General features: G+C 46.2%; 9 non-coding genes across 9 annotated transcripts; all 9 read right to left on the reverse strand.

Annotated features, from left to right (window-relative positions):
- Window positions 1-696: 696 nt before the first annotated feature.
- On the reverse strand, window positions 697-888 carry LOC130330025 (U2 spliceosomal RNA). The gene has a single exon (XR_008873461.1). It is a non-coding gene; the product is annotated as a U2 spliceosomal RNA (small nuclear RNA).
- Window positions 889-2,985: 2,097 nt separating this feature from the next.
- On the reverse strand, window positions 2,986-3,176 carry LOC130330020 (U2 spliceosomal RNA). Its single transcript, XR_008873457.1, has one exon. It is a non-coding gene; the product is annotated as a U2 spliceosomal RNA (small nuclear RNA).
- Window positions 3,177-5,269: 2,093 nt separating this feature from the next.
- On the reverse strand, window positions 5,270-5,460 carry LOC130330026 (U2 spliceosomal RNA). Its single transcript, XR_008873462.1, has one exon. It is a non-coding gene; the product is annotated as a U2 spliceosomal RNA (small nuclear RNA).
- A 2,085-nt stretch (window positions 5,461-7,545) lies between these two features.
- LOC130330027 (U2 spliceosomal RNA) lies at window positions 7,546-7,736 on the reverse strand. The gene has a single exon (XR_008873463.1). It is a non-coding gene; the product is annotated as a U2 spliceosomal RNA (small nuclear RNA).
- Window positions 7,737-9,825: 2,089 nt separating this feature from the next.
- Window positions 9,826-10,016, reverse strand: LOC130330028 (U2 spliceosomal RNA). The gene has a single exon (XR_008873464.1). It is a non-coding gene; the product is annotated as a U2 spliceosomal RNA (small nuclear RNA).
- Window positions 10,017-12,105: 2,089 nt separating this feature from the next.
- On the reverse strand, window positions 12,106-12,296 carry LOC130330029 (U2 spliceosomal RNA). The gene has a single exon (XR_008873465.1). It is a non-coding gene; the product is annotated as a U2 spliceosomal RNA (small nuclear RNA).
- Window positions 12,297-14,383: 2,087 nt separating this feature from the next.
- On the reverse strand, window positions 14,384-14,574 carry LOC130330021 (U2 spliceosomal RNA). The gene has a single exon (XR_008873458.1). It is a non-coding gene; the product is annotated as a U2 spliceosomal RNA (small nuclear RNA).
- A 2,087-nt stretch (window positions 14,575-16,661) lies between these two features.
- LOC130330022 (U2 spliceosomal RNA) lies at window positions 16,662-16,852 on the reverse strand. Its single transcript, XR_008873459.1, has one exon. It is a non-coding gene; the product is annotated as a U2 spliceosomal RNA (small nuclear RNA).
- Window positions 16,853-18,940: 2,088 nt separating this feature from the next.
- Window positions 18,941-19,131, reverse strand: LOC130330023 (U2 spliceosomal RNA). Its single transcript, XR_008873460.1, has one exon. It is a non-coding gene; the product is annotated as a U2 spliceosomal RNA (small nuclear RNA).
- Between the last annotated feature and the right edge of the window lie 977 nt (window positions 19,132-20,108).

A 20,108-nucleotide genomic window follows, 5' to 3' on the forward strand; every position in this document is an offset into this window, starting at 1 on the left:
AAGGGCCTCGCACCTTCTGATGCATCAGGTAGGTGCACAATAGCATAGCCTAACCCTCTGTACTTTGGTCTATATTGATGCGGGACATAGACAGCCAGCTGATGACCAATCCATTAGTGCAATGGATGGCTGGAAGCATTTGTCTTTGCCTTTGCAATACCACAGAAGCAATGCATGGTCAATGTACAGCAATGACACACCTGTGTGAACAGCCAGGAGACCCCCCCCCCCCCATGTTATGTTACATAGTTACATAGTTAGTACGGTCGAAAAAAGACATATGTCCATCACGTTCAACCAGGGAATTAAGGGGTAGGGGTGTGGCGCGATATTGGGGAAGGGATGAGATTTTATATTTCTTCATAAGCATTAATCTTATTTTGTCAATTAGGAACATTCAGCACCCACCCGCTATCAAGGCAGCTGCCTATCATGTCATGCCCTACCTGCACAGGTGTGCTGGCTACTCAAATGATCCAATTAAGGAGGCCATTTAGTCAGCAGCAGCAGAAGTCCTGTGCCTGGACGCTCCAACAGGGGCCAGACACAAGCAGAAGCAGAAGCAGCAGAAGCAGCAGCAGCACCACCTTTTGTTTTTTGGCTGCAGCAGCAGCAAGGCCCACAGGGCTGGCTAGCTGGCTAGCCAGCAAGCAGGTAGCAATGAAAGTAGGAATCTTTCTTTTTAACCCTGTAAGGGGGTGGTGCACTGTACCCGAAGATACTGCCATATCGGGTCAATGCATAGGGCGACGGAAGCAAGCTTCGAAATCGGCCCCCCGTTCTCAAAAATCCATTTAATATATGGTCCCCAGATAGGGGACGTATCAGATATTAAACTGATAAGAACAGATACTACACTTGATCTTAGCCAAAAGGCCGAGAAGCGATAACCGTGAAAGGGGCGGGCCCAACAAGGTCCCCTTCATGGGCACTATCACTGCTTGCTGTCAGGGAGGCTGCCAGACAATTTTCCATGCACACTCTGGGCTGGGGGGGCAGTCAACCACCAGTACACACAGCAGAACCTAAACCCATACCATTATTGCTAAGCAGCAAGACAGGGGCCCCATTGCACTCCCACGGGGCCTTTTAAATGCAATCCATAACCCGGATTTGCCAGGAACCCTTCTTACTCCTCCTACTTGCATGTGACACTGGGCTTAGGATCTGCATAGGAAACACACACACAAGCACACACCTACCTTTGTTGCCTGCAGATGCCTCCTTGGCTGTCCCCAAACGGTATCAAACCAACACCCACGGGAAGCTGTAAGCATAGAGGACATGCCTGCACCCCATTGGACTTACCTGTGTGGGTTAAATCCGGGTTATTTGACAACCTATGGCGGGTGATGGTTCTGCTCAGGCAGAGCAGTGCTGATGCTCCTCATAAAGCTGTCGCTGCTGTGAAGGTTCTAGGTGACATCACAAATCCCTATGGTTACATACACAACAAAGCTGGGTTGTTGTTGTTTACACTCTGCAAGGCCTGTGGAAGTGAGTGACATCATAGCACTGTAGTTCTGAGGGTTCTAGATGGATGCAACAATCTCCTGTTGCTTCTATGAAGGCCATAATAGACGACATCACCAAACAGCTCCATAGTCACATACACAGCAAAGGAGAGATGTTGTTTACACCTAGTGATGTCAGTGGTATTGAGTGACATCACAGCACAGTGCTAAGGCTCCTGGGCCTGGGAACACAGCAGCGGCTGCAATATCTCAACGGAGAATACGTTTATATATATGTGTGTGTGTGCGCGTATATATATATATATATATATATATATATATATATATATATATATATTTCTCCGCCGAAATCACTTTTAAACCCATTTCCACCTTTTTTTCCCCTTCTCTTCCTCTTACTTTTTTTTCACGTTTTTTTACGTTTTTCTCCTTTTCGCCTCTTTTCTGGGCGTATTATTCTTCTTTTTCTTCTTTTTTTTCGTCTAATGCATACCCCATCAGTGCAGCAATGCTTATTCAATACCGCCAGCAGATGGAGACACTGGGGGATAATTTTCTAAGGATTTATACTGATTTTTCCTGTCTGAATTTGTCGCACAGAAAGTTGCAGGCCAAATATGTGTGACATTTCTGCGACTTTAGCTTCTAGAGCATTTTTACAACATTATACATAGGTGCTGAATACATAAAAAGCGACTGTTCAGCGACAGACAAGTCGCATCGGCTGAAAGTAGGCCAGAATGTCAGTCCATGTTGGAGCAGGTTTAGATACAGTCTAAAGTATAGATCTCAAAGTCTGTGCACAGAATTTAGCAAGGGCCTCGCACCTTCTGATGCATCAGGTAGGTGCACAATAGCATAGCCTAACCCTCTGTACTTTGGTCTATATTGATGCGGGACATAGACAGCCAGCTGATGACCAATCCATTAGTGCAATGGATGGCTGGAAGCATTTGTCTTTGCCTTTGCAATACCACAGAAGCAATGCATGGTCAATGTACAGCAATGACACACCTGTGTGAACAGCCAGGAGACCCCCCCCCCCCCATGTTATGTTACATAGTTACATAGTTAGTACGGTCGAAAAAAGACATATGTCCATCACGTTCAACCAGGGAATTAAGGGGTAGGGGTGTGGCGCGATATTGGGGAAGGGATGAGATTTTATATTTCTTCATAAGCATTAATCTTATTTTGTCAATTAGGAACATTCAGCACCCACCCGCTATCAAGGCAGCTGCCTATCATGTCATGCCCTACCTGCACAGGTGTGCTGGCTACTCAAATGATCCAATTAAGGAGGCCATTTAGTCAGCAGCAGCAGAAGTCCTGTGCCTGGACGCTCCAACAGGGGCCAGACACAAGCAGAAGCAGAAGCAGCAGAAGCAGCAGCAGCACCACCTTTTGTTTTTTGGCTGCAGCAGCAGCAAGGCCCACAGGGCTGGCTAGCTGGCTAGCCAGCAAGCAGGTAGCAATGAAAGTAGGAATCTTTCTTTTTAACCCTGTAAGGGGGTGGTGCACTGTACCCGAAGATACTGCCATATCGGGTCAATGCATAGGGCGACGGAAGCAAGCTTCGAAATCGGCCCCCGTTCTCAAAAATCCATTTAATATATGGTCCCCAGATAGGGGACGTATCAGATATTAAACTGATAAGAACAGATACTACACTTGATCTTAGCCAAAAGGCCGAGAAGCGATAACCGTGAAAGGGGCGGGCCCAACAAGGTCCCCTTCATGGGCACTATCACTGCTTGCTGTCAGGGAGGCTGCCAGACAATTTTCCATGCACACTCTGGGCTGGGGGGCAGTCAACCACCAGTACACACAGCAGAACCTAAACCCATACCATTATTGCTAAGCAGCAAGACAGGGGCCCATTGCACTCCCACGGGGCCTTTTTAAATGCAATCCATAACCCGGATTTGCCAGGAACCCTTCTTACTCCTCCTACTTGCATGTGACACTGGGCTTAGGATCTGCATAGGAAACACACACACAAGCACACACCTACCTTTGTTGCCTGCAGATGCCTCCTTGGCTGTCCCCAAACGGTATCAAACCAACACCCACGGGAAGCTGTAAGCATAGAGGACATGCCTGCACCCCATTGGACTTACCTGTGTGGGTTAAATCCGGGTTATTTGACAACCTATGGCGGTGATGGTTCTGCTCAGGCAGAGCAGTGCTGATGCTCCTCATAAAGCTGTCGCTGCTGTGAAGGTTCTAGGTGACATCACAAATCCCTATGGTTACATACACAACAAAGCTGGGTTGTTGTTGTTTACACTCTGCAAGGCCTGTGGAAGTGAGTGACATCATAGCACTGTAGTTCTGAGGGTTCTAGATGGATGCAACAATCTCCTGTTGCTTCTATGAAGGCCATAATAGACGACATCACCAAACAGCTCCATAGTCACATACACAGCAAAGGAGAGATGTTGTTTACACCTAGTGATGTCAGTGGTATTGAGTGACATCACAGCACAGTGCTAAGGCTCCTGGGCCTGGACACAGCAGCGGCTGCAATATCTCAACGGAGAATACGTTTATATATATGTGTGTGTGTGCGCGTATATATATATATATATATATATATATATATATATATATATATATATATTTCTCCGCCGAAATCACTTTTAAACCCATTTCCACCTTTTTTTCCCTTCTCTTCCTCTTACTTTTTTTTCACGTTTTTTTACGTTTTTCTCCTTTTCGCCTCTTTTCTGGGCGTATTATTCTTCTTTTTCTTCTTTTTTTTCGTCTAATGCATACCCCATCAGTGCAGCAATGCTTATTCAATACCGCCAGCAGATGGAGACACTGGGGGATAATTTTCTAAGGATTTATACTGATTTTTCCTGTCTGAATTTGTCGCACAGAAAGTTGCAGGCCAAATATGTGTGACATTTCTGCGACTTTAGCTTCTAGAGCATTTTTACAACATTATACATAGGTGCTGAATACATAAAAAGCGACTGTTCAGCGACAGACAAGTCGCATCGGCTGAAAGTAGGCCAGAATGTCAGTCCATGTTGGAGCAGGTTTAGATACAGTCTAAAGTATAGATCTCAAAGTCTGTGCACAGAATTTAGCAAGGGCCTCGCACCTTCTGATGCATCAGGTAGGTGCACAATAGCATAGCCTAACCCTCTGTACTTTGGTCTATATTGATGCGGGACATAGACAGCCAGCTGATGACCAATCCATTAGTGCAATGGATGGCTGGAAGCATTTGTCTTTGCCTTTGCAATACCACAGAAGCAATGCATGGTCAATGTACAGCAATGACACACCTGTGTGAACAGCCAGGAGACCCCCCCCCCCCATGTTATGTTACATAGTTACATAGTTAGTACGGTCGAAAAAAGACATATGTCCATCACGTTCAACCAGGGAATTAAGGGGTAGGGGTGTGGCGCGATATTGGGGAAGGGATGAGATTTTATATTTCTTCATAAGCATTAATCTTATTTTGTCAATTAGGAACATTCAGCACCCACCCGCTATCAAGGCAGCTGCCTATCATGTCATGCCCTACCTGCACAGGTGTGCTGGCTACTCAAATGATCCAATTAAGGAGGCCATTTAGTCAGCAGCAGCAGAAGTCCTGTGCCTGGACGCTCCAACAGGGGCCAGACACAAGCAGAAGCAGAAGCAGCAGAAGCAGCAGCAGCACCACCTTTTGTTTTTTGGCTGCAGCAGCAGCAAGGCCCACAGGGCTGGCTAGCTGGCTAGCCAGCAAGCAGGTAGCAATGAAAGTAGGAATCTTTCTTTTTAACCCTGTAAGGGGGTGGTGCACTGTACCCGAAGATACTGCCATATCGGGTCAATGCATAGGGCGACGGAAGCAAGCTTCGAAATCGGCCCCCGTTCTCAAAAATCCATTTAATATATGGTCCCCAGATAGGGGACGTATCAGATATTAAACTGATAAGAACAGATACTACACTTGATCTTAGCCAAAAGGCCGAGAAGCGATAACCGTGAAAGGGGCGGGCCCAACAAGGTCCCCTTCATGGGCACTATCACTGCTTGCTGTCAGGGAGGCTGCCAGACAATTTTCCATGCACACTCTGGGCTGGGGGGCAGTCAACCACCAGTACACACAGCAGAACCTAAACCCATACCATTATTGCTAAGCAGCAAGACAGGGGCCCATTGCACTCCCACGGGGCCTTTTTAAATGCAATCCATAACCCGGATTTGCCAGGAACCCTTCTTACTCCTCCTACTTGCATGTGACACTGGGCTTAGGATCTGCATAGGAAACACACACACAAGCACACACCTACCTTTGTTGCCTGCAGATGCCTCCTTGGCTGTCCCCAAACGGTATCAAACCAACACCCACGGGAAGCTGTAAGCATAGAGGACATGCCTGCACCCCATTGGACTTACCTGTGTGGGTTAAATCCGGGTTATTTGACAACCTATGGCGGTGATGGTTCTGCTCAGGCAGAGCAGTGCTGATGCTCCTCATAAAGCTGTCGCTGCTGTGAAGGTTCTAGGTGACATCACAAATCCCTATGGTTACATACACAACAAAGCTGGGTTGTTGTTGTTTACACTCTGCAAGGCCTGTGGAAGTGAGTGACATCATAGCACTGTAGTTCTGAGGGTTCTAGATGGATGCAACAATCTCCTGTTGCTTCTATGAAGGCCATAATAGACGACATCACCAAACAGCTCCATAGTCACATACACAGCAAAGGAGAGATGTTGTTTACACCTAGTGATGTCAGTGGTATTGAGTGACATCACAGCACAGTGCTAAGGCTCCTGGGCCTGGACACAGCAGCGGCTGCAATATCTCAACGGAGAATACGTTTATATATATGTGTGTGTGTGCGCGTATATATATATATATATATATATATATATATATATATATATTTCTCCGCCGAAATCACTTTTAAACCCATTTCCACCTTTTTTTCCCTTCTCTTCCTCTTACTTTTTTTTCACGTTTTTTTACGTTTTTCTCCTTTTCGCCTCTTTTCTGGGCGTATTATTCTTCTTTTTCTTCTTTTTTTTCGTCTAATGCATACCCCATCAGTGCAGCAATGCTTATTCAATACCGCCAGCAGATGGAGACACTGGGGGATAATTTTCTAAGGATTTATACTGATTTTTCCTGTCTGAATTTGTCGCACAGAAAGTTGCAGGCCAAATATGTGTGACATTTCTGCGACTTTAGCTTCTAGAGCATTTTTACAACATTATACATAGGTGCTGAATACATAAAAAGCGACTGTTCAGCGACAGACAAGTCGCATCGGCTGAAAGTAGGCCAGAATGTCAGTCCATGTTGGAGCAGGTTTAGATACAGTCTAAAGTATAGATCTCAAAGTCTGTGCACAGAATTTAGCAAGGGCCTCGCACCTTCTGATGCATCAGGTAGGTGCACAATAGCATAGCCTAACCCTCTGTACTTTGGTCTATATTGATGCGGGACATAGACAGCCAGCTGATGACCAATCCATTAGTGCAATGGATGGCTGGAAGCATTTGTCTTTGCCTTTGCAATACCACAGAAGCAATGCATGGTCAATGTACAGCAATGACACACCTGTGTGAACAGCCAGGAGACCCCCCCCCCCCATGTTATGTTACATAGTTACATAGTTAGTACGGTCGAAAAAAGACATATGTCCATCACGTTCAACCAGGGAATTAAGGGGTAGGGGTGTGGCGCGATATTGGGGAAGGGATGAGATTTTATATTTCTTCATAAGCATTAATCTTATTTTGTCAATTAGGAACATTCAGCACCCACCCGCTATCAAGGCAGCTGCCTATCATGTCATGCCCTACCTGCACAGGTGTGCTGGCTACTCAAATGATCCAATTAAGGAGGCCATTTAGTCAGCAGCAGCAGAAGTCCTGTGCCTGGACGCTCCAACAGGGGCCAGACACAAGCAGAAGCAGAAGCAGCAGAAGCAGCAGCAGCACCACCTTTTGTTTTTTGGCTGCAGCAGCAGCAAGGCCCACAGGGCTGGCTAGCTGGCTAGCCAGCAAGCAGGTAGCAATGAAAGTAGGAATCTTTCTTTTTAACCCTGTAAGGGGGTGGTGCACTGTACCCGAAGATACTGCCATATCGGGTCAATGCATAGGGCGACGGAAGCAAGCTTCGAAATCGGCCCCCGTTCTCAAAAATCCATTTAATATATGGTCCCCAGATAGGGGACGTATCAGATATTAAACTGATAAGAACAGATACTACACTTGATCTTAGCCAAAAGGCCGAGAAGCGATAACCGTGAAAGGGGCGGGCCCAACAAGGTCCCCTTCATGGGCACTATCACTGCTTGCTGTCAGGGAGGCTGCCAGACAATTTTCCATGCACACTCTGGGCTGGGGGGCAGTCAACCACCAGTACACACAGCAGAACCTAAACCCATACCATTATTGCTAAGCAGCAAGACAGGGGCCCATTGCACTCCCACGGGGCCTTTTTAAATGCAATCCATAACCCGGATTTGCCAGGAACCCTTCTTACTCCTCCTACTTGCATGTGACACTGGGCTTAGGATCTGCATAGGAAACACACACACAAGCACACACCTACCTTTGTTGCCTGCAGATGCCTCCTTGGCTGTCCCCAAACGGTATCAAACCAACACCCACGGGAAGCTGTAAGCATAGAGGACATGCCTGCACCCCATTGGACTTACCTGTGTGGGTTAAATCCGGGTTATTTGACAACCTATGGCGGTGATGGTTCTGCTCAGGCAGAGCAGTGCTGATGCTCCTCATAAAGCTGTCGCTGCTGTGAAGGTTCTAGGTGACATCACAAATCCCTATGGTTACATACACAACAAAGCTGGGTTGTTGTTGTTTACACTCTGCAAGGCCTGTGGAAGTGAGTGACATCATAGCACTGTAGTTCTGAGGGTTCTAGATGGATGCAACAATCTCCTGTTGCTTCTATGAAGGCCATAATAGACGACATCACCAAACAGCTCCATAGTCACATACACAGCAAAGGAGAGATGTTGTTTACACCTAGTGATGTCAGTGGTATTGAGTGACATCACAGCACAGTGCTAAGGCTCCTGGGCCTGGACACAGCAGCGGCTGCAATATCTCAACGGAGAATACGTTTATATATATGTGTGTGTGTGCGCGTATATATATATATATATATATATATATATATATATATATATATATTTCTCCGCCGAAATCACTTTTAAACCCATTTCCACCTTTTTTTCCCTTCTCTTCCTCTTACTTTTTTTTCACGTTTTTTTACGTTTTTCTCCTTTTCGCCTCTTTTCTGGGCGTATTATTCTTCTTTTTCTTCTTTTTTTTCGTCTAATGCATACCCCATCAGTGCAGCAATGCTTATTCAATACCGCCAGCAGATGGAGACACTGGGGGATAATTTTCTAAGGATTTATACTGATTTTTCCTGTCTGAATTTGTCGCACAGAAAGTTGCAGGCCAAATATGTGTGACATTTCTGCGACTTTAGCTTCTAGAGCATTTTTACAACATTATACATAGGTGCTGAATACATAAAAAGCGACTGTTCAGCGACAGACAAGTCGCATCGGCTGAAAGTAGGCCAGAATGTCAGTCCATGTTGGAGCAGGTTTAGATACAGTCTAAAGTATAGATCTCAAAGTCTGTGCACAGAATTTAGCAAGGGCCTCGCACCTTCTGATGCATCAGGTAGGTGCACAATAGCATAGCCTAACCCTCTGTACTTTGGTCTATATTGATGCGGGACATAGACAGCCAGCTGATGACCAATCCATTAGTGCAATGGATGGCTGGAAGCATTTGTCTTTGCCTTTGCAATACCACAGAAGCAATGCATGGTCAATGTACAGCAATGACACACCTGTGTGAACAGCCAGGAGACCCCCCCCCCCCATGTTATGTTACATAGTTACATAGTTAGTACGGTCGAAAAAAGACATATGTCCATCACGTTCAACCAGGGAATTAAGGGGTAGGGGTGTGGCGCGATATTGGGGAAGGGATGAGATTTTATATTTCTTCATAAGCATTAATCTTATTTTGTCAATTAGGAACATTCAGCACCCACCCGCTATCAAGGCAGCTGCCTATCATGTCATGCCCTACCTGCACAGGTGTGCTGGCTACTCAAATGATCCAATTAAGGAGGCCATTTAGTCAGCAGCAGCAGAAGTCCTGTGCCTGGACGCTCCAACAGGGGCCAGACACAAGCAGAAGCAGAAGCAGCAGAAGCAGCAGCAGCACCACCTTTTGTTTTTTGGCTGCAGCAGCAGCAAGGCCCACAGGGCTGGCTAGCTGGCTAGCCAGCAAGCAGGTAGCAATGAAAGTAGGAATCTTTCTTTTTAACCCTGTAAGGGGGTGGTGCACTGTACCCGAAGATACTGCCATATCGGGTCAATGCATAGGGCGACGGAAGCAAGCTTCGAAATCGGCCCCCGTTCTCAAAAATCCATTTAATATATGGTCCCCAGATAGGGGACGTATCAGATATTAAACTGATAAGAACAGATACTACACTTGATCTTAGCCAAAAGGCCGAGAAGCGATAACCGTGAAAGGGGCGGGCCCAACAAGGTCCCCTTCATGGGCACTATCACTGCTTGCTGTCAGGGAGGCTGCCAGACAATTTTCCATGCACACTCTGGGCTGGGGGGCAGTCAACCACCAGTACACACAGCAGAACCTAAACCCATACCATTATTGCTAAGCAGCAAGACAGGGGCCCATTGCACTCCCACGGGGCCTTTTTAAATGCAATCCATAACCCGGATTTGCCAGGAACCCTTCTTACTCCTCCTACTTGCATGTGACACTGGGCTTAGGATCTGCATAGGAAACACACACACAAGCACACACCTACCTTTGTTGCCTGCAGATGCCTCCTTGGCTGTCCCCAAACGGTATCAAACCAACACCCACGGGAAGCTGTAAGCATAGAGGACATGCCTGCACCCCATTGGACTTACCTGTGTGGGTTAAATCCGGGTTATTTGACAACCTATGGCGGTGATGGTTCTGCTCAGGCAGAGCAGTGCTGATGCTCCTCATAAAGCTGTCGCTGCTGTGAAGGTTCTAGGTGACATCACAAATCCCTATGGTTACATACACAACAAAGCTGGGTTGTTGTTGTTTACACTCTGCAAGGCCTGTGGAAGTGAGTGACATCATAGCACTGTAGTTCTGAGGGTTCTAGATGGATGCAACAATCTCCTGTTGCTTCTATGAAGGCCATAATAGACGACATCACCAAACAGCTCCATAGTCACATACACAGCAAAGGAGAGATGTTGTTTACACCTAGTGATGTCAGTGGTATTGAGTGACATCACAGCACAGTGCTAAGGCTCCTGGGCCTGGACACAGCAGCGGCTGCAATATCTCAACGGAGAATACGTTTATATATATGTGTGTGTGTGCGCGTATATATATATATATATATATATATATATATATATATATATATATTTCTCCGCCGAAATCACTTTTAAACCCATTTCCACCTTTTTTTCCCTTCTCTTCCTCTTACTTTTTTTTCACGTTTTTTTACGTTTTTCTCCTTTTCGCCTCTTTTCTGGGCGTATTATTCTTCTTTTTCTTCTTTTTTTTCGTCTAATGCATACCCCATCAGTGCAGCAATGCTTATTCAATACCGCCAGCAGATGGAGACACTGGGGGATAATTTTCTAAGGATTTATACTGATTTTTCCTGTCTGAATTTGTCGCACAGAAAGTTGCAGGCCAAATATGTGTGACATTTCTGCGACTTTAGCTTCTAGAGCATTTTTACAACATTATACATAGGTGCTGAATACATAAAAAGCGACTGTTCAGCGACAGACAAGTCGCATCGGCTGAAAGTAGGCCAGAATGTCAGTCCATGTTGGAGCAGGTTTAGATACAGTCTAAAGTATAGATCTCAAAGTCTGTGCACAGAATTTAGCAAGGGCCTCGCACCTTCTGATGCATCAGGTAGGTGCACAATAGCATAGCCTAACCCTCTGTACTTTGGTCTATATTGATGCGGGACATAGACAGCCAGCTGATGACCAATCCATTAGTGCAATGGATGGCTGGAAGCATTTGTCTTTGCCTTTGCAATACCACAGAAGCAATGCATGGTCAATGTACAGCAATGACACACCTGTGTGAACAGCCAGGAGACCCCCCCCCCCCATGTTATGTTACATAGTTACATAGTTAGTACGGTCGAAAAAAGACATATGTCCATCACGTTCAACCAGGGAATTAAGGGGTAGGGGTGTGGCGCGATATTGGGGAAGGGATGAGATTTTATATTTCTTCATAAGCATTAATCTTATTTTGTCAATTAGGAACATTCAGCACCCACCCGCTATCAAGGCAGCTGCCTATCATGTCATGCCCTACCTGCACAGGTGTGCTGGCTACTCAAATGATCCAATTAAGGAGGCCATTTAGTCAGCAGCAGCAGAAGTCCTGTGCCTGGACGCTCCAACAGGGGCCAGACACAAGCAGAAGCAGAAGCAGCAGAAGCAGCAGCAGCACCACCTTTTGTTTTTTGGCTGCAGCAGCAGCAAGGCCCACAGGGCTGGCTAGCTGGCTAGCCAGCAAGCAGGTAGCAATGAAAGTAGGAATCTTTCTTTTTAACCCTGTAAGGGGGTGGTGCACTGTACCCGAAGATACTGCCATATCGGGTCAATGCATAGGGCGACGGAAGCAAGCTTCGAAATCGGCCCCCGTTCTCAAAAATCCATTTAATATATGGTCCCCAGATAGGGGACGTATCAGATATTAAACTGATAAGAACAGATACTACACTTGATCTTAGCCAAAAGGCCGAGAAGCGATAACCGTGAAAGGGGCGGGCCCAACAAGGTCCCCTTCATGGGCACTATCACTGCTTGCTGTCAGGGAGGCTGCCAGACAATTTTCCATGCACACTCTGGGCTGGGGGGCAGTCAACCACCAGTACACACAGCAGAACCTAAACCCATACCATTATTGCTAAGCAGCAAGACAGGGGCCCATTGCACTCCCACGGGGCCTTTTTAAATGCAATCCATAACCCGGATTTGCCAGGAACCCTTCTTACTCCTCCTACTTGCATGTGACACTGGGCTTAGGATCTGCATAGGAAACACACACACAAGCACACACCTACCTTTGTTGCCTGCAGATGCCTCCTTGGCTGTCCCCAAACGGTATCAAACCAACACCCACGGGAAGCTGTAAGCATAGAGGACATGCCTGCACCCCATTGGACTTACCTGTGTGGGTTAAATCCGGGTTATTTGACAACCTATGGCGGTGATGGTTCTGCTCAGGCAGAGCAGTGCTGATGCTCCTCATAAAGCTGTCGCTGCTGTGAAGGTTCTAGGTGACATCACAAATCCCTATGGTTACATACACAACAAAGCTGGGTTGTTGTTGTTTACACTCTGCAAGGCCTGTGGAAGTGAGTGACATCATAGCACTGTAGTTCTGAGGGTTCTAGATGGATGCAACAATCTCCTGTTGCTTCTATGAAGGCCATAATAGACGACATCACCAAACAGCTCCATAGTCACATACACAGCAAAGGAGAGATGTTGTTTACACCTAGTGATGTCAGTGGTATTGAGTGACATCACAGCACAGTGCTAAGGCTCCTGGGCCTGGACACAGCAGCGGCTGCAATATCTCAACGGAGAATACGTTTATATATATGTGTGTGTGTGCGCGTATATATATATATATATATATATATATATATATATATATATATTTCTCCGCCGAAATCACTTTTAAACCCATTTCCACCTTTTTTTCCCTTCTCTTCCTCTTACTTTTTTTTCACGTTTTTTTACGTTTTTCTCCTTTTCGCCTCTTTTCTGGGCGTATTATTCTTCTTTTTCTTCTTTTTTTTCGTCTAATGCATACCCCATCAGTGCAGCAATGCTTATTCAATACCGCCAGCAGATGGAGACACTGGGGGATAATTTTCTAAGGATTTATACTGATTTTTCCTGTCTGAATTTGTCGCACAGAAAGTTGCAGGCCAAATATGTGTGACATTTCTGCGACTTTAGCTTCTAGAGCATTTTTACAACATTATACATAGGTGCTGAATACATAAAAAGCGACTGTTCAGCGACAGACAAGTCGCATCGGCTGAAAGTAGGCCAGAATGTCAGTCCATGTTGGAGCAGGTTTAGATACAGTCTAAAGTATAGATCTCAAAGTCTGTGCACAGAATTTAGCAAGGGCCTCGCACCTTCTGATGCATCAGGTAGGTGCACAATAGCATAGCCTAACCCTCTGTACTTTGGTCTATATTGATGCGGGACATAGACAGTCAGCTGATGACCAATCCATTAGTGCAATGGATGGCTGGAAGCATTTGTCTTTGCCTTTGCAATACCACAGAAGCAATGCATGGTCAATGTACAGCAATGACACACCTGTGTGAACAGCCAGGAGACCCCCCCCCCCCATGTTATGTTACATAGTTACATAGTTAGTACGGTCGAAAAAAGACATATGTCCATCACGTTCAACCAGGGAATTAAGGGGTAGGGGTGTGGCGCGATATTGGGGAAGGGATGAGATTTTATATTTCTTCATAAGCATTAATCTTATTTTGTCAATTAGGAACATTCAGCACCCACCCGCTATCAAGGCAGCTGCCTATCATGTCATGCCCTACCTGCACAGGTGTGCTGGCTACTCAAATGATCCAATTAAGGAGGCCATTTAGTCAGCAGCAGCAGAAGTCCTGTGCCTGGACGCTCCAACAGGGGCCAGACACAAGCAGAAGCAGAAGCAGCAGAAGCAGCAGCAGCACCACCTTTTGTTTTTTGGCTGCAGCAGCAGCAAGGCCCACAGGGCTGGCTAGCTGGCTAGCCAGCAAGCAGGTAGCAATGAAAGTAGGAATCTTTCTTTTTAACCCTGTAAGGGGGTGGTGCACTGTACCCGAAGATACTGCCATATCGGGTCAATGCATAGGGCGACGGAAGCAAGCTTCGAAATCGGCCCCCGTTCTCAAAAATCCATTTAATATATGGTCCCCAGATAGGGGACGTATCAGATATTAAACTGATAAGAACAGATACTACACTTGATCTTAGCCAAAAGGCCGAGAAGCGATAACCGTGAAAGGGGCGGGCCCAACAAGGTCCCCTTCATGGGCACTATCACTGCTTGCTGTCAGGGAGGCTGCCAGACAATTTTCCATGCACACTCTGGGCTGGGGGGCAGTCAACCACCAGTACACACAGCAGAACCTAAACCCATACCATTATTGCTAAGCAGCAAGACAGGGGCCCATTGCACTCCCACGGGGCCTTTTTAAATGCAATCCATAACCCGGATTTGCCAGGAACCCTTCTTACTCCTCCTACTTGCATGTGACACTGGGCTTAGGATCTGCATAGGAAACACACACACAAGCACACACCTACCTTTGTTGCCTGCAGATGCCTCCTTGGCTGTCCCCAAACGGTATCAAACCAACACCCACGGGAAGCTGTAAGCATAGAGGACATGCCTGCACCCCATTGGACTTACCTGTGTGGGTTAAATCCGGGTTATTTGACAACCTATGGCGGTGATGGTTCTGCTCAGGCAGAGCAGTGCTGATGCTCCTCATAAAGCTGTCGCTGCTGTGAAGGTTCTAGGTGACATCACAAATCCCTATGGTTACATACACAACAAAGCTGGGTTGTTGTTGTTTACACTCTGCAAGGCCTGTGGAAGTGAGTGACATCATAGCACTGTAGTTCTGAGGGTTCTAGATGGATGCAACAATCTCCTGTTGCTTCTATGAAGGCCATAATAGACGACATCACCAAACAGCTCCATAGTCACATACACAGCAAAGGAGAGATGTTGTTTACACCTAGTGATGTCAGTGGTATTGAGTGACATCACAGCACAGTGCTAAGGCTCCTGGGCCTGGACACAGCAGCGGCTGCAATATCTCAACGGAGAATACGTTTATATATATGTGTGTGTGTGCGCGTATATATATATATATATATATATATATATATATATATATATATTTCTCCGCCGAAATCACTTTTAAACCCATTTCCACCTTTTTTTCCCTTCTCTTCCTCTTACTTTTTTTTCACGTTTTTTTACGTTTTTCTCCTTTTCGCCTCTTTTCTGGGCGTATTATTCTTCTTTTTCTTCTTTTTTTTCGTCTAATGCATACCCCATCAGTGCAGCAATGCTTATTCAATACCGCCAGCAGATGGAGACACTGGGGGATAATTTTCTAAGGATTTATACTGATTTTTCCTGTCTGAATTTGTCGCACAGAAAGTTGCAGGCCAAATATGTGTGACATTTCTGCGACTTTAGCTTCTAGAGCATTTTTACAACATTATACATAGGTGCTGAATACATAAAAAGCGACTGTTCAGCGACAGACAAGTCGCATCGGCTGAAAGTAGGCCAGAATGTCAGTCCATGTTGGAGCAGGTTTAGATACAGTCTAAAGTATAGATCTCAAAGTCTGTGCACAGAATTTAGCAAGGGCCTCGCACCTTCTGATGCATCAGGTAGGTGCACAATAGCATAGCCTAACCCTCTGTACTTTGGTCTATATTGATGCGGGACATAGACAGCCAGCTGATGACCAATCCATTAGTGCAATGGATGGCTGGAAGCATTTGTCTTTGCCTTTGCAATACCACAGAAGCAATGCATGGTCAATGTACAGCAATGACACACCTGTGTGAACAGCCAGGAGACCCCCCCCCCCCATGTTATGTTACATAGTTACATAGTTAGTACGGTCGAAAAAAGACATATGTCCATCACGTTCAACCAGGGAATTAAGGGGTAGGGGTGTGGCGCGATATTGGGGAAGGGATGAGATTTTATATTTCTTCATAAGCATTAATCTTATTTTGTCAATTAGGAACATTCAGCACCCACCCGCTATCAAGGCAGCTGCCTATCATGTCATGCCCTACCTGCACAGGTGTGCTGGCTACTCAAATGATCCAATTAAGGAGGCCATTTAGTCAGCAGCAGCAGAAGTCCTGTGCCTGGACGCTCCAACAGGGGCCAGACACAAGCAGAAGCAGAAGCAGCAGAAGCAGCAGCAGCACCACCTTTTGTTTTTTGGCTGCAGCAGCAGCAAGGCCCACAGGGCTGGCTAGCTGGCTAGCCAGCAAGCAGGTAGCAATGAAAGTAGGAATCTTTCTTTTTAACCCTGTAAGGGGGTGGTGCACTGTACCCGAAGATACTGCCATATCGGGTCAATGCATAGGGCGACGGAAGCAAGCTTCGAAATCGGCCCCCGTTCTCAAAAATCCATTTAATATATGGTCCCCAGATAGGGGACGTATCAGATATTAAACTGATAAGAACAGATACTACACTTGATCTTAGCCAAAAGGCCGAGAAGCGATAACCGTGAAAGGGGCGGGCCCAACAAGGTCCCCTTCATGGGCACTATCACTGCTTGCTGTCAGGGAGGCTGCCAGACAATTTTCCATGCACACTCTGGGCTGGGGGGCAGTCAACCACCAGTACACACAGCAGAACCTAAACCCATACCATTATTGCTAAGCAGCAAGACAGGGGCCCATTGCACTCCCACGGGGCCTTTTTAAATGCAATCCATAACCCGGATTTGCCAGGAACCCTTCTTACTCCTCCTACTTGCATGTGACACTGGGCTTAGGATCTGCATAGGAAACACACACACAAGCACACACCTACCTTTGTTGCCTGCAGATGCCTCCTTGGCTGTCCCCAAACGGTATCAAACCAACACCCACGGGAAGCTGTAAGCATAGAGGACATGCCTGCACCCCATTGGACTTACCTGTGTGGGTTAAATCCGGGTTATTTGACAACCTATGGCGGTGATGGTTCTGCTCAGGCAGAGCAGTGCTGATGCTCCTCATAAAGCTGTCGCTGCTGTGAAGGTTCTAGGTGACATCACAAATCCCTATGGTTACATACACAACAAAGCTGGGTTGTTGTTGTTTACACTCTGCAAGGCCTGTGGAAGTGAGTGACATCATAGCACTGTAGTTCTGAGGGTTCTAGATGGATGCAACAATCTCCTGTTGCTTCTATGAAGGCCATAATAGACGACATCACCAAACAGCTCCATAGTCACATACACAGCAAAGGAGAGATGTTGTTTACACCTAGTGATGTCAGTGGTATTGAGTGACATCACAGCACAGTGCTAAGGCTCCTGGGCCTGGACACAGCAGCGGCTGCAATATCTCAACGGAGAATACGTTTATATATATGTGTGTGTGTGCGCGTATATATATATATATATATATATATATATATATATATATATATTTCTCCGCCGAAATCACTTTTAAACCCATTTCCACCTTTTTTTCCCTTCTCTTCCTCTTACTTTTTTTTCACGTTTTTTTACGTTTTTCTCCTTTTCGCCTCTTTTCTGGGCGTATTATTCTTCTTTTTCTTCTTTTTTTTCGTCTAATGCATACCCCATCAGTGCAGCAATGCTTATTCAATACCGCCAGCAGATGGAGACACTGGGGGATAATTTTCTAAGGATTTATACTGATTTTTCCTGTCTGAATTTGTCGCACAGAAAGTTGCAGGCCAAATATGTGTGACATTTCTGCGACTTTAGCTTCTAGAGCATTTTTACAACATTATACATAGGTGCTGAATACATAAAAAGCGACTGTTCAGCGACAGACAAGTCGCATCGGCTGAAAGTAGGCCAGAATGTCAGTCCATGTTGGAGCAGGTTTAGATACAGTCTAAAGTATAGATCTCAAAGTCTGTGCACAGAATTTAGCAAGGGCCTCGCACCTTCTGATGCATCAGGTAGGTGCACAATAGCATAGCCTAACCCTCTGTACTTTGGTCTATATTGATGCGGGACATAGACAGCCAGCTGATGACCAATCCATTAGTGCAATGGATGGCTGGAAGCATTTGTCTTTGCCTTTGCAATACCACAGAAGCAATGCATGGTCAATGTACAGCAATGACACACCTGTGTGAACAGCCAGGAGACCCCCCCCCCCCCATGTTATGTTACATAGTTACATAGTTAGTACGGTCGAAAAAAGACATATGTCCATCACGTTCAACCAGGGAATTAAGGGGTAGGGGGTGTGGCGCGATATTGGGGAAGGGATGAGATTTTATATTTCTTCATAAGCATTAATCTTATTTTGTCAATTAGGAACATTCAGCACCCACCCGCTATCAAGGCAGCTGCCTATCATGTCATGCCCTACCTGCACAGGTGTGCTGGCTACTCAAATGATCCAATTAAGGAGGCCATTTAGTCAGCAGCAGCAGAAGTCCTGTGCCTGGACGCTCCAACAGGGCCAGACACAAGCAGAAGCAGAAGCAGCAGAAGCAGCAGCAGCACCACCTTTTGTTTTTTGGCTGCAGCAGCAGCAAGGCCCACAGGGCTGGCTAGCTGGCTAGCCAGCAAGCAGGTAGCAATGAAAGTAGGAATCTTTCTTTTTAACCCTGTAAGGGGGTGGTGCACTGTACCCGAAGATACTGCCATATCGGGTCAATGCATAGGGCGACGGAAGCAAGCTTCGAAATCGGCCCCCGTTCTCAAAAATCCATTTAATATATGGTCCCCAGATAGGGGACGTATCAGATATTAAACTGATAAGAACAGATACTACACTTGATCTTAGCCAAAAGGCCGAGAAGCGATAACCGTGAAAGGGGCGGGCCCAACAAGGTCCCCTTCATGGGCACTATCACTGCTTGCTGTCAGGGAGGCTGCCAGACAATTTTCCATGCACACTCTGGGCTGGGGGGCAGTCAACCACCAGTACACACAGCAGAACCTAAACCCATACCATTATTGCTAAGCAGCAAGACAGGGGCCCATTGCACTCCCACGGGGCCTTTTTAAATGCAATCCATAACCCGGATTTGCCAGGAACCCTTCTTACTCCTCCTACTTGCATGTGACACTGGGCTTAGGATCTGCATAGGAAACACACACACAAGCACACACCTACCTTTGTTGCCTGCAGATGCCTCCTTGGCTGTCCCCAAACGGTATCAAACCAACACCCACGGGAAGCTGTAAGCATAGAGGACATGCCTGCACCCCATTGGACTTACCTGTGTGGGTTAAATCCGGGTTATTTGACAACCTATGGCGGTGATGGTTCTGCTCAGGCAGAGCAGTGCTGATGCTCCTCATAAAGCTGTCGCTGCTGTGAAGGTTCTAGGTGACATCACAAATCCCTATGGTTACATACACAACAAAGCTGGGTTGTTGTTGTTTACACTCTGCAAGGCCTGTGGAAGTGAGTGACATCATAGCACTGTAGTTCTGAGGGTTCTAGATGGATGCAACAATCTCCTGTTGCTTCTATGAAGGCCATAATAGACGACATCACCAAACAGCTCCATAGTCACATACACAGCAAAGGAGAGATGTTGTTTACACCTAGTGATGTCAGTGGTATTGAGTGACATCACAGCACAGTGCTAAGGCTCCTGGCCTGGACACAGCAGCGGCTGCAATATCTCAACGGAGAATACGTTTATATATATGTGTGTGTGTGCGCGTATATATATATATATATATATATATATATATATATATATATATTTCTCCGCCGAAATCACTTTTAAACCCATTTCCACCTTTTTTTCCCTTCTCTTCCTCTTACT

Source organism: Hyla sarda, unplaced genomic scaffold (genome assembly GCF_029499605.1).
Source record: "Hyla sarda isolate aHylSar1 unplaced genomic scaffold, aHylSar1.hap1 scaffold_3293, whole genome shotgun sequence".
NCBI lineage: Eukaryota > Metazoa > Chordata > Amphibia > Anura > Hylidae > Hyla > Hyla sarda.